A 14,094-nucleotide genomic window follows, 5' to 3' on the forward strand; every position below is an offset into this window, starting at 1 on the left:
TTGGGTGAATTCATCTCTTCTCAAGGTCCCCCAAATATCCTGAGGTTCCTGCACCTTCCAGGAAGTGACCATCTTTACTAACCTGGTAAAACTGCTGGAAACTCTGTAAGCAAAGTACCAGGCTGATATTTCCAAGGGGCTTTATTGATTCCATAAAGTCAACCTTAGTTCCTTAAAGCTGTCTGGTCATATCTGAGTCTGTGCATGTGTCTCTCAAATATGACATTCCAGTCAAAGCCTTGGTAATATAACCAATGTTTTCAATTGTGTCCTGTCATAAGAACAGATTCACTGAATTTATATAAATAAATACATTGTTATAAAAATATAAGAATGCTCACTGAAAATTTCTGAAGTCTGGAGGGTTCAGGCAGGGAGAAAAGATAAATGTTTCAATTTGTTCACAAAGGTATATTTTATCAAATTTTTATGTCAGTTAGCTTAAGAGAAAAAGTATTCTTAAATCTGGAAAAAATAAAACATTTTTTAACAGTCAGTAATGTTTCAAACAAAGAGTAATAAAACTCTAATTATCTTCCTCCATTTAGTCTCATGTTACTAATTCTTGTTCTGCTTGAATCTAATTTTTTCACTAGTCCTGGAAATTTTTTACCTAGTTCAACTTTATAATCTTACGGTTATCAGAAACCAGTACTCATCGTTTTTGCAATGAGTCTCACTGAAGATGCAACACATTTGCACGAAACTTTATTTATAGAGGCTTCTGAGTAAAAGTATACTGTCTCTAAGTAATAAAAAACTTAAATATGGCCATGGTTAAAGAACTGATTAGAGTTCATTATAATGCAATTGACAAGGAGATTTGTTTATTTTGGTGATGTACAACACTTTAAGATAACACACCAGGACATCAGATTTCTAGTAGCTTAATATAATTTTTAGAACACTTACTTTACTAACATATCTACATAAATATAATGTAAGAGAGTTTAATATCACTTATTTGGCAATGCTTCCCATATAATTTAAAATACCAAATAAGACTCATTAGTTTAACTTTTCAAAAAGTTTTTTTTTTTTTTAATATTCCAGGAGTCTGTTGGAAAATTTCAGTTAGATTACAGCCAAAAGACTATATTAGGAGCCCCTGGGTGGCTCAGTCAGTTAAGCCTCTGCCTTCAGCCCAGGTCATGATCCCGGGGTCCTTAAATTGAGCCCTGCATGGGGCTCCCTGCTCAGCGGGGAGTCTACTTCTCCCTCTCCCTCTACCCCTCCCCCTCCACTCACACTCTCTCACTCTTTCTCTCAAATTAATTAATTAGTTAATTTAAGAAAGACTATATTAGAATTTGATTTTGGAAAGTATGTCAAAAATATCAAAAGATTTGAACATTTGATTAAATAGGATCACAAATCATTATGAAATGATATTTAAGTATCTATTTAACCAAAGTGACAATAGAAGATATCAAAGGCAAATTCAGAAGGCTACATGACTGTGAGCAAATTTAGCAAAATTAAGACTCAGGTTTCTTAAGTAATCAGAGACCTCATAAACATAGAAATTATTTTGGAAAAAAGAATCATTGTTTTTTAGGCAGATAACTTAAAAGGTCAAGAAAATCTTTGTTTACAATTTCTCATGAAGACCAGACCAATAGTTCAGGAAAACTTTGTGCTTTTAACAAAAACAAAACAAAAAACTTTGAGTTCACTTTTGATATTAAAACTCATTTACTTATTTAAATTTATCCTAATCTTAGCCAGTACTGACCACACATAAAATTTCTTTCTTTTTTACATTCAGATTTTGTCCTAAATTTTTCATCTTTAAATAACCAGTCTCACCTTAGGACACCATTACTTTATTTTCTCAACAAATTTATATTTTAATTCTTCATACTTTTTCTTACCAAAAAAAATATATATATATAAACATACATTGTATTTTCCTTACACACAGTGTTGTTTCCCTTATTTCCAGTAGTCTTAATTATATTTATTAGAATTCTTATCCTTAGAAACCTTACTTTCTAGTGAAAACTAAGTGTCAAGCAATTATGAACTGTCTATTATACAAGAATTCTTTAGATTGGCAAATTTATGAACATATTTCACAATTTTCAGAAACATGTATTTTTCCATGGTACAACCTTTTTAAAATATTTATTGAATTTATTTATTTTAGAGAGAAAAAGAGAGACAGAGACAGAGAGCATGAGCAGGGGGAGGGGCAGAGGATTTCAAGCAGACTGCATTGAGTGTGGAGCCTGACTGGGGGCTGGATCTCATGACCCTGAGATTATGACCTGAGCCAAAATCAAGAGTTGAAGGCTTTACCAACTGAGCAACTCAGGTGCCCCCATAGTGCGATCCTTTAATAAAGCATAAACACGTTTACTACCGGACCCGATCTTTAGTTTCTCTGTCATAAGACACAAGTAGGTAAAGCATGTTCGGGACTTAATGTTTCATTATTTTATCTTATTTGGAGATGATCTAGATAATCAATAAATTTAATTTTATTCCTCATCTAATTTAGCAAAACTATAAAATTTTAGGTTACCAAAGATTTTGGAAGCTATTTACAAGTTTACCTATAAATTTCTTTATTTTACTTATATCTATTTAATTTACTTGTTCTTAACAATTATACTTGGACGACCTGGAAAACTTCATGAGGCCTTGATAAAGTCAACCATTCTCAGTTTTTTTTTTCTTTCTTATAAATTATGCCACAGATATATCATGAACTTATTTGACTATTGGTAAACACAAGCAGAGTAAAAGTTTTATATTTAATGTTGATAACTCTAAAGACATGTCTATTTTGATTAAACCAACAGCCTTAAATTAGCTTCAATACTGAGTATTTTCCCAGATCATGTGAACTTGAAAAGCATTTGGGTTAGTTTTTATCTGTCTGAATTTTAGAATGCTCAATCCTTACTAGTGCTTGCCTTCAAATAAACTAAATAAAACTCTTTTACAAATTAATTTTATCAATGCCATTCAGAAGTAGAGAAAATATTTCACATTTACAGCGTACATGGAGATACATACACACAAAACAGAGGCAAGATGTTAAACAATATTTGCGGAAGAGACACTAGAGACCCAACTTTTAAACACTTACATAACACTTATATAGAAAATATAATATATATGTGAATATATATATGAATATATATGCATTTATATGAATATATAAGAATGCCCAGAAAGTGAATGTTTCCATGATTTTTAAAAAAAATGGCTTTTAGGTCTTAGAGAAGGTGGGAGGAGAAAATTTATATCAGGAAGGCCCAGAGAGACTAAGTGTTTTTTTTTTTTAATTAATTTATTTATTTTTTTAAAGATTTTATTTATTTATTCGACAGACATAGAGACAGCCAGCGAGAAAGGGAACACAAGCAGGGGGAGTGGGAGAGGAAGAAGCAGGCTCATAGCAGAGGAGCCTGATGTGGGGCTCGATCCCATAACGCCAGGATCACGCCCTGAGCCAAAGGCAGACACTTAACTGCTGTGCCACCCAGGCACCCCGAGACTAAGTTATTTTTTAAATGGATATATGTTGAGTATCTCAGCCTGTTAGTAGAGGGGCTTGAGTCTGGGCATAAGAGCATCTTCATCAGTGTGAATTTTTAAAAGGCCTCTTTCTCTGTCTCTCAATCTTTTTGTCTCTGTCTGGTAGTTCTTGTTCCCTTTGTCTGTGTTTACATTTCAAAAACATCATAAGGCTTATAATTTCAAGAGACAGAAAAAGAATGTAAAAAAAATTCTGGAGTTTCAGGGTAATTGCTATTTAAAATGTACCTTTTGTTAAAGTACAAAACAATTTTGTTCCAATATCTTGGTCTTTTGGCTTTTTTTTTTTGGTTTTGGTTTTGGTAATATTCACAAACATCTTCAGAGGAATAGACAAGTTTTGGAGATTGGTCAAGACAGGTGGGCTTTAAATTGTTTCTAGAGTTGTATTTCTCATTTTGTAGAGATTGTAAAATAAGGACAGTTGTTCCTAATTCCCCAAAGACCTGGATTACAATTTAGATTTCAAAGGATTGACTCATCTTTTTAACTAAATTTGCTTCTTTGTATCAGGGAGAATTTTAACTAAAATGGCAGCTGAATGATTTATGCCTTTATAAAGTATGTGTACAGAATTTTAACTAAAGCTTTTTTTCTGGGTACACAATTCAACCTTGGCCTCTATCAGCACCTGACTATTGGCCTTTTGCCTATCATCTGTAGCAGGACCTGGGAGAAATTCGGTCGTCTATTTCTTCAGAAGGAAGGTTGTGAATATAGTAAATACTATTTCTAATTACTCTCTAAATTCAGGAGGATCTTTTGAAAGGACATAGAAGAGCTTTATAATTTAAAGGATCTGCACAAAATCCTTTTCTGTTGGTGGGTTGTCTAAGTAAGATACACCTACTAAGGACATTGCATAAGAATGCCTGAGGCTGGAGAGCCTGATTATCAAGTCCTGGAAGGTAGGATTATCAAGGTGAGCCTTACTGTCAGTGTCAGGTGCTCTTGTTAAATTCATTGTCTGGCTTTCTGCATTTATATGAGCAACCCGTATGCTTTGAACGTAGAGATTAGGCCAGAGAGATCTCTGTAAATCTTGTAGGGAAAGGGAAGTTAAAGCAGGCAATGAGGCCAGATTTTAAGAAAGAAAAATTACAAAATAATAACAACACAATAATAATGATGAGGAAGAAAGAAAGAAGAAGGAAGGAAGGAAGGAAGGAAGGAAGGAAGGAAGGAAGGAAGGAAGGAAGGAAGAAAGAAAGGGAAAGGAAAAAGGAAAAGGAAAGAAGGAAGGAAGGAAGAAAGAAATAGAATTTATATTGGATGGGGACATTTCTTGTCTTATGTCTAATTTCTATTCTTTTATCTTGTTAAGGGAGTCCCCAAAGCTAGCTGTTATACTAATAAGACAATTATGAACTCTTTATTTTATATATATTTTATGTATATATTTAATATAGCTAATTTAAAGGATCCATCATTTGGTGATTAATGAGTGGGATCTATTAAAGTATCTCAAACCAATAAGCCTTTTGATAATTTAACCAAACCTGCAAGAGGCGGCCCCAGAGGGCATAGATATTGCAGCCCCATGATCCAAAGTTTGCTCACAAAATTGGTCTAAGAAAGCAAAGGCCTTCATTGCACAAACAGTAAGGACGGTGTAGTAAAAACAGATTCTCTGGTCTCCCATGGAAACGTAAGATGCCCCAAGTCACAGATGAACTAGTCTGAAATACTGGCACTTTCCAGCACAAGCAAGCAATGAAGGTTGAGATGACAAAGTTCCTCTGGGTTGGGGTCTCTAATAACAAACTCTTTGGAGAGCTGGCACAGCCAGACAGAGAGAGAGGGAAACTCAGGTCCCCTTCTACTTGACTGGCCATGAAGGTGCACCCTGGTAAGTGCACCCTCCAGATGGTAGATACAAAAGAGAATATTCTCACTGGATAAAGCCAAGCTCTTTGGACATAGAACAAGATGAAAGGAAAAGTCTTACCTAGGCCTTGGGCCTCTTGGAGCCAAGCTAATACCTACGAAATATATGCCACAGGGTTAGGGGCTGTGTGTTGTTTTATAGTGTACCTCACTGCATGGAAGTTTTCTTGTAGTTGGCAGGTGACCTAATATCAACCGAACCCATTCCATGACCAACTTATCCTCCCAAGGGAGTCTTCTTGGGGTGGTGAGCACTCTAACAGCTCAACCTGTGCCCACCGATCTTGTGGCTTTGGCTACCAGGATGTCCCTTAGCAACAGATGCCAAACACCATGAGAGACACAGACAAAGGAAAATAAAGACCTTCTCTGGGAGGAAAAGTATCAGTAAGCAAAGACTAATCTACCAAATTTAACCAAAGGGTCCCTTAGTTCAAGGAACTAGTTTCACAATGTTTTCTTCGGCCAATCTAAATTTAGAGAGAGATTGGACTCTCAACACTCTCCTTCCATCAGACTCGACAGACAGAGGTTCCGGGGGGCTGACAGGGTAAGTAATCTTACCTTCTGTGGCTATATGTCAGACGTCCCAAAGATACCTCAGCTGCAGCAGTGTCTGGGGTCAGAATTGTCCAGTGAGTTAAAGTATCCTGCTGACTATGTCAACTGTCAGGGAGTAAGAATTCCTGTTCCCTTCAAGGTCCTTCTAGTAGAACTAAGATTCAAATTAACAGAAGACAGATTAACAGAAGATAATCAAATTTAGTAGCATCCTGCAGGGAATCCACACAGACATGGAAATTCCAAAGACAGGCAAAATGAGGTGTATGTCATCCTGAACTAAGAGAAGACAGCAGGGGTCTGGGACTTGAGAGGAAAGGAATGCAATTCACAGGGTATTGAGAAGAGCAGATGTGTGGTAATTAGATATTTACCCTGCCATACAGATGGGTCATGCAGATAAAACTTATCTCTGCCAATAACCCTTATTCTGGGAAAGGCCCTCAATTTAGATTCTTCTGTGTAGTTAAGAGATGGGAGAAAATTTCTCTTGAGCCCATAGGCTCTCAGTTACCTTCAGCCCAGAAGTCTTCAGGCCCAAGTAGCTTATCTTGGGGGTGACCTGCCCTCAGCCCCTACACTATATGTTATTTAACTGCTTTATACTTCAGTATCAGTGCTGTGGGAGAAAAAGTAAAATAGAGACAGGAAAGTTGTAGCTGGCATTAAGATACGCCTGAAGTTTGCAGAAAGAAATTATCTCTGGTGGGTAATAGGTGGTCAAAAAGCTTACATGTATTTACATATTGCAGGTCTAAGAGTATCATAATAATTTCATAAGGCAAATGGAACTTTTTTCATATTGAAGGAGTGAGTTTATTCTAAGGAATATCCCTGTGGAAGTTCCCCTAAATTTTTGAGGATACTAAATTTTTTTTAAATGTGTCCTATGTGGGGTGCCTGGATGGCTCAGTTGTTAAGTGTCTGCCTTCAGTTCAGGGTGTGATCCCAGAATCCTGGGATGAAGCCCGGCATCGGACTCCTCCACTGGGAGACTGCTTCTTCCTCTCCCACTCCTCCTGCTTGTGTTTCCTCTCTTGCTGGCTGTCTCTCTCTCTCTGTCAAATAAATAAATAAAATATTTAAAATAAAATAAAATAAATAAAATAAAATAAAATAATTGTGTCCTATGTGACTACAATTTTTTTTTACAAAAAATAATAATAATACACATTCAGGTAAGAAATTCAATGATCTGTTAACTGATGTACTATGATTGAGAAAGACTCATCTTGTAAAGTATTTATTTTTTCTTTGATGAATGTCATATCTAAAGCTTCTGAGTGTTGACAGTCCCTCCACCTTCATGGCACTTTCAATTCCATCTTCATTTCTGAGCTACATGGGAACTCTGCAAATGACCTGACATCCATCATGGATAGTGGAGGCAGTGAGATAGCTCCTTGGATGGTACTGTTGACTTCTAACTTCCCTCTCAGTTCCAATTACCTTGTTGGTGAAATTCAAATGCTTATCTTTCTACATAAAGATAATAGAAAGACAAAAGGGAGACTTCTAGAGCTGCCTGGCTATTGTACCCTCTTTTTTGTTAAACTTCTACTGTTCATGGTTTTCCTCTTCTTTTTTCTTACTCAAAATATTAATTTTACCAGTGTTCCAGGGTTGATAAGATTCCCAGACGCTTACTCATATTAACCAAATCATAGGAGACTCATTGACAAAACCAATTTATGATTTAAAATTCTAATTTTAATTATAAGGCAAACTAGATATTTGTGTCAATTCCACTAGTACATACTCTCCTTAACACAAAATAAATTTTAATGAGGTTGTACTATTAACAGCCTCGACAGTGGGAGCTAATTTATATGATTAAAAGTTAATATTATTACTTTCTGATAGTTTTGTATACCTCTCTAAATAAAACTCCTACTGCAAGGCTGACTAAATATATTATTTAACCTGGGAGAGACCTTTTTCCCAGTAAAGGGTTTAGATAAGCATGATTAATTTTTGCCTCTGTAATTCTCTCTCTGTCAGTTTTCCATGATTTAATGACTTTAATTTTTATTGACATATCTTTTCCTTAGATACATCATCAATGACTTCAGCTGATAGACATGTTCTGCTGGCATTACGTATGTAATATACATAAAGTTTAAAATTCACTCTTCAGTGGCCAATGTTATTTACACGTACATATAGGGAAAGTAAATAATTTACCTTTCCATAGCTTCAGCCCATTAATCCTCTTCAAACCTCTGAAGCTATGTATACTAGTTGTTTTTTTTTTTTTTCAACTGACACCCTGTCAAGCACTTGAAGATGGCTCTGCTCCTTTTCTTGGGCCAGTCTGAACACCCCTCTCAACTCTTCTTTAATTGCAAATCTCCTTACCATCCTTTATTTCTCCAGTTGTCTGCATCCTGTTCAGAGAACAGTATTAAGAATGAGAAACACCATCAAAGTGTGAAAAAAGACCAAGATTACCTATTTCCATCTCAGAGAACAGTATTAAGAATGAGAAACACCATCAAAGTGTGAAAAAAGACCAAGATTACCTATTTCCATCTCCTTTCTCCCCTTATCCACTTAGTCATTTACTTGGCCAGGCAGTCAATATTTGTGGGTCATCAGTCCTGCACTGACAAAAGAGTTAACTGAGAATCGTAGGGATTTAAACAGGTAAATATATTACATATTCTTTCTATAAAAGAGTTAGACTCAGTTAACCTGTCCTAGGGGAGAGACGAGAAGAATCTCTAAGAGGAGGAAGTGGTTGAGCTGTTTATTGAAAGATGATGAAGAGTTTGCAAATGAGACAAAATCATTAAAAATGACAGTCACTTGCAAAATTTTGAGGCAAACAGGTATAATTAGGAAAGGCAGAAAGTCCAAAAAACAGGAAGACTGAATGTTTGTAGGGAGCCCATGAGACATCAGAATAGAAAAGTAAACCATAAAGCAAGAGCGAATGATTAAGAATTCTATATGGCATGTTAGGGAATTTGATTTATATAATTGGAGGCAATAGAAAGAACTTACTGGAATTTAAGCAGTACCATATTATGTCCTATCAGTAGATAAAAGATATCAGGTGAATAAATCCAATATGTGTGTGAGCAAAAAAGAAAATGAAAAATCCTAGTGGCAGGTGGAAGCACATCAATTAGACATGACGGCACAAATTCAGGTGTGATTTTCAGTTAGTTGGTAACAGAATTTATCGAACTAGGGATTGGATTATTACAAAGGTGAGATGAAGTGACCCATGGAACCCTGTTTCTGCCTCCAGTGACTGAAAGACTAGAACAGCTGCACACAGACACAGGAAACTCAGTAAGGAAGGCAGGTTGGAACAAGAGGAGTTGAGTTTTAGGCAAAAAAGTGTTCTTGAAAAATCAAGTATATTTTAAGAGTTAATTTCAAAGTCAGTTTAGTAATTTCTACTATGAAATATATTACTAGAAGTAAAATGTGGGATGTGGGAAGTACCTAGTGGATAAAATCAGGTAACTCATGAAGATATACATCTCATTGTTTAGACCTCATAAATAGCATATAACAAGTATCAAAAACTTTTAGTATATATAATTAATTTCTATTCCTAGAAGTTAAGAGCCTTCTTATAAATGTTTAAGTTTGAATATTTTAAACAGATTTTGTTCTAAGTAGGTTTCCTCTCAATCATGACTAATTTGTGGAAAAATAATATTTGAACATATTAATAATTAAGAGCCCTGTAGGGACTTTTTTTTCATATGAAGGAACTGAATTAATGAGGTTCTAACATATTTGATAAGCATCCTTGAGTGTCCTGGTTTCAATTACCTCTTCTTAATAAGTGTCGCTTCATTTAGACTCTCCACTCAGTTTCCTGTAATTTCAATTACTAAACTCTAGGAAAGAATAAAGTTTTATCTTGTCATTTTCAACTCAGGTTATACATGGGGATTGTTAATAGGACTCCTTCAGTAAGATGATGCTGTCAGCTTTTGTTCTCAGATAATAATGTAAACAAAATAGTTGATTATTTTATACTCATTATAATCTTGACATTAATAAGAGGTAAGGCAGCTTCTAAGGATGAACGAATAACAAAATGAGAGATGGAAAATATGACTGAGGCAGGATGTCACTGATGCTGTTGGAGAAGAAGCTGGAGCCAGGCCCCTGTGGTGTGGAAAGTCATACCCCGGCACAAACTCCCAGTTCCAGGTCCCAAGAAGGAGGACAATGGGCACCAGGGGACTTCTTTTCACAAGCCCAGCATGCATGGTTTATCATTAAGGAATGGTTGAAAAGAGGAGCCAGTGACTCTTACTGTTATTTTTTTTTTGATTTTTATCATTACCAGGACGTGTGGTCACACTTTAAGGAATAGGTGAGTAGAAGGTAAACAGAATATCAAAGAAGCTTTGTTGTTTGTTTTTTTTAAAGACTTATTATTTGAGAGAGAGAGAGAAATAGCCATTGGGGTGGGGGCAGAGGGAGAGGAAGAGAGAAAACCACAAGCAGACTCCCCATGGAGCTCAGTGCACAACATGGGGTTCGATCCCACCACCCAAGACCATGACCTGAGTTGAAATCTAAGAGTTGGACACTCAACTGATTGACTCACCCAGGCACCCCAGAATATGAAAGAAGTTTTTGAACACTTTCTCCAGTACAGCTCCTGAGAACAGTGGCTTCTACATGGCCAGCATATCTGAACTGTGTGGGGCATGCTTCCCCAGGGGGCCACAGAATTTGTCTGCATCTCAGGCAGGTTTCTCATCTTCCCTATGCAGGAATTACTTCTTCAGTGTAGATGTTTATCCATCAAGAAAATTCTTTTCTTTTCCTTGATATGTGGTCTGTGTTCTCCATAAGCTTCCCTGGGGGCTTGGCTCCTCCAGCTGGAGAGTTGGTGCCACACCTTCCTTCTCTGATTTACTGCCTACCCTTCTTACTTGACCCACAACTCTGCAATTAGCACCTCTCTTTCTGACTCCTGTTGAATCTATATCCAGTTCTGTTTCATGGCATCGCTTTCAAGGCCAGAGTTTGCATGGGATCTGCCTAGCATCTGGAGAACCTGTGTCAGGCAGTGGTCTCTCTCCATCACCAGAAGGCCCTCACGGATCTTGTGTGTTGGAGAAATGGATAATAACTCAAGGAGAAGGGTTCCCTGGATGTCCAGCCTGTGTAATCTTCCATGTCAGGGCCCAACTCCATGAATGCAAACCTATTCACCGAAGGAACCACAGATGGTGGCCCTGTACCCGCTCACCCTCAGTGAAATCAGAAGCTTAGCTTAAGAGTATTTTCCCAAGAAGTTCCTGGGTACTTCTGCTCTCTTGTGTCCCAAGTCCTACTATCAGGAGCACTACCCCGTTAGAGCTGGATACCCTCCTTCATACTAGAGTGACTGCTGCTTATTTGGGGCATCACGCCCTAGGTCAGCAGACCCCATCCATCAGCATCCATGTCACCTGGGCAAACTCTCCCACCCCACCCCACACTGCAGCTAAGCCAGCATACTGAGTTTAAAAAGCTTTGTGGGTGATTCTTAGACACATTTCTGCCTGAAAGCAGGGGTTTCGAAGTCCTGGGCATCTGTTAGAAATGTGAATTTAAGGACTTCACCCTCACCCACTGAATCAGAATCTCTAGAAATAAAGGCCAGCAAACTTAATCAGGTAGTTCTTATGCCCACGGAAGTATGAGAACCACTGCTCTTTGTCACTGGCCGCTGGTGGCAACTCTCTCCACAATCTCATGTCTTGTCCCTGGTCTCCCATGGAGACAATACAAGCAAATAATGTTTCAAGTAGAAACTACAATTCCATGTGTGGCCACCTGCTACAATATATAAAAAATGAGTGTACCTATCATCCTGCCTGGACCCTGAGGCGATCTGAAAGGACAGACAGACAAGGCAAGGACATTTTTGTATCCCAACCAACTCCCTGGTTAGTCCCGGCACATCCAGAGCTGATGCGGAGTCTCTGAGCATTATCAGCAAAAAAGGTAAATGCAGAAAACTTCCCAAGATTCTCAGATCACCCTTGAAGGCAGAGTATTTTTGTTTCTGTTGAATCTGGTTTTTTCTCCAGCCCAGTTTCAGTGTAGATAGCCCCTATCATGCCTTGTTGCTACAGTTGAGCCAGATCCCATTTCTCTATTTCCCCTTGCAAAAGCCCCTCTAACAGCACATTTCCAGAATCCTATTCCTTTTTTTGTTATCGCCTAGGACAATATTCTGCACGAGTTCCAGCTGTTTTCCATGTCACCAGTTGTTCTTGGGCATTGATCTAGTAGTACTGGACATTTTCAGGTCCTGGGGTAACTCTACCTTTGAGTCTCCCTGCTGGGTCTCCGCCTACATTTCGGAACATGCCGGTGATACCTTCCAGCCACATCTCAAAACGCTTCTCTCCAGTCTCAGGTACTGCAGCTCTCAGATGATCTCCAGGCTCACTTGCAAGTGGATGTGAGGAAAAGCTCCGTCCACAGAGAGAGAAGAAAAAGGACTTTTGACCAATCCAGGCTTATATCTCTTGACATCCATTACTCCTAGCAGAAAGGGTTCACGATTTTTAAGACATCATTTGAGGCTGACTTATCCAGCCACCACTTCGTCTCTTTATAGCGTCTAAATATTTGTCACCTATAGAATGATAAAGAAACTTCAAAGGCAATGAAATCCAATCCACTCAGTACTGAACCTGTTTATATTTTCCTATAACACCAAAGAATACTTCCATGCACGGCTTATTCCTTTCCAACAAATCTCATTCTGTTTCTGAACATTCTTTGTGGTAAGTTCTGTCTAAAAATCCACCTGCTTTTCAGGACTTGAGGGAGGGAGATGTACTAGGAATTATACCTTTGGCTGATATGTCTAGAAGGTAAAAGGGGAAAAAAAAGTTTATTCTTCCTTGAAAATTCAGGTTTTAACCATTTCTAATCAATAATATTTGTGATTTTGCCCATCTGTGACTCACTCTCCCTCTAGAAATTAGATGAGTTTAATCACTCATACTGTCAAGTTTGAAAGTTTTAATTGGACTACACAATGAGGAAGGAATTTAAAAATAACCATGGAGAAATAGAGCTATTTAATGAAATATAGATGCTGAAAATATTTTCTGCCTAACATGCTTTGTGACTGTTGAGATTTACCCCTTTGAGGAAAGTATCAAACGGAGAAGTGTATTTATTGCTCAATATTCACAGTTCTAAGTATTTTTATTATTCTAACTATACCCTGCTCATTTACTGTTTCTTGCAAAATGTTAATTTCCCCTTTTGCAGATGGTATATTATGATTATATTTATCTAAATATAGATGGAACTTCCCAAGAAGGAGATCTAAATAAGTGCAAAGAATAATCAGCGTTTCTCAGTAGAACAATATAAGCAGCATATTTCTTTGGGGTAAACAAATGTTTATGTCAAAAGTCTTCTAGCATACTATAGGAATAAAAATATCCTTTTTTTGATTGATTCTACTACACAATAGTCCCAAAATAGCTTGAAAATGAAATATATGATGAAATAAATTTAGCGTTGTATCTCATACATTAAGTATTCAATGAGCACTTGAATAAATAAATGAATGCATCAATTAAAATGCTTAATCAACAGTTCCCCCTTTTGTACTTAAAATGGGAGGTGGTTCAGCAATATTAAGATACTAATTTAATTCGACTTTTCTCCACCCTGGTTTGAATCTTGCTTTCTGATTCACTGGTTATTAAGTTAATTATCAGTCCCGGTAAACCAGGTCTAACTGCCAATCAAAGCACAACGTCTTTGTAGAGAAAATGGAAACTGTTTAATCAAATGTGCACTTGGACCATGACTCTACCTAGTTTCAGAGGCATTAAATGGCTAAGCTCTTGGGGCACCTGGCTGGCTCAGTCAGAAGAGCATGTGACTCTTGATCTCTGAGTTCTGAGATCAAGTCCCACGCTGGGTGTAGAGATTACTAAAAATAAATAAATAAACTTAAAAAAAAGATGGCTGAGCTCTTAGTGAGTTGAGAATCCAGGAAGACAGGTCATGAACAAAATATGTTTATAAATAAGATAATGCTGGGTACCTGGGTGGCTCAGTCAGTTAAGCTTCTGCATTCGACTCAGGTCATGA

This window comes from Ailuropoda melanoleuca, chromosome 1 (genome assembly GCF_002007445.2).
Source record: "Ailuropoda melanoleuca isolate Jingjing chromosome 1, ASM200744v2, whole genome shotgun sequence".
Lineage (NCBI taxonomy): Eukaryota > Metazoa > Chordata > Mammalia > Carnivora > Ursidae > Ailuropoda > Ailuropoda melanoleuca.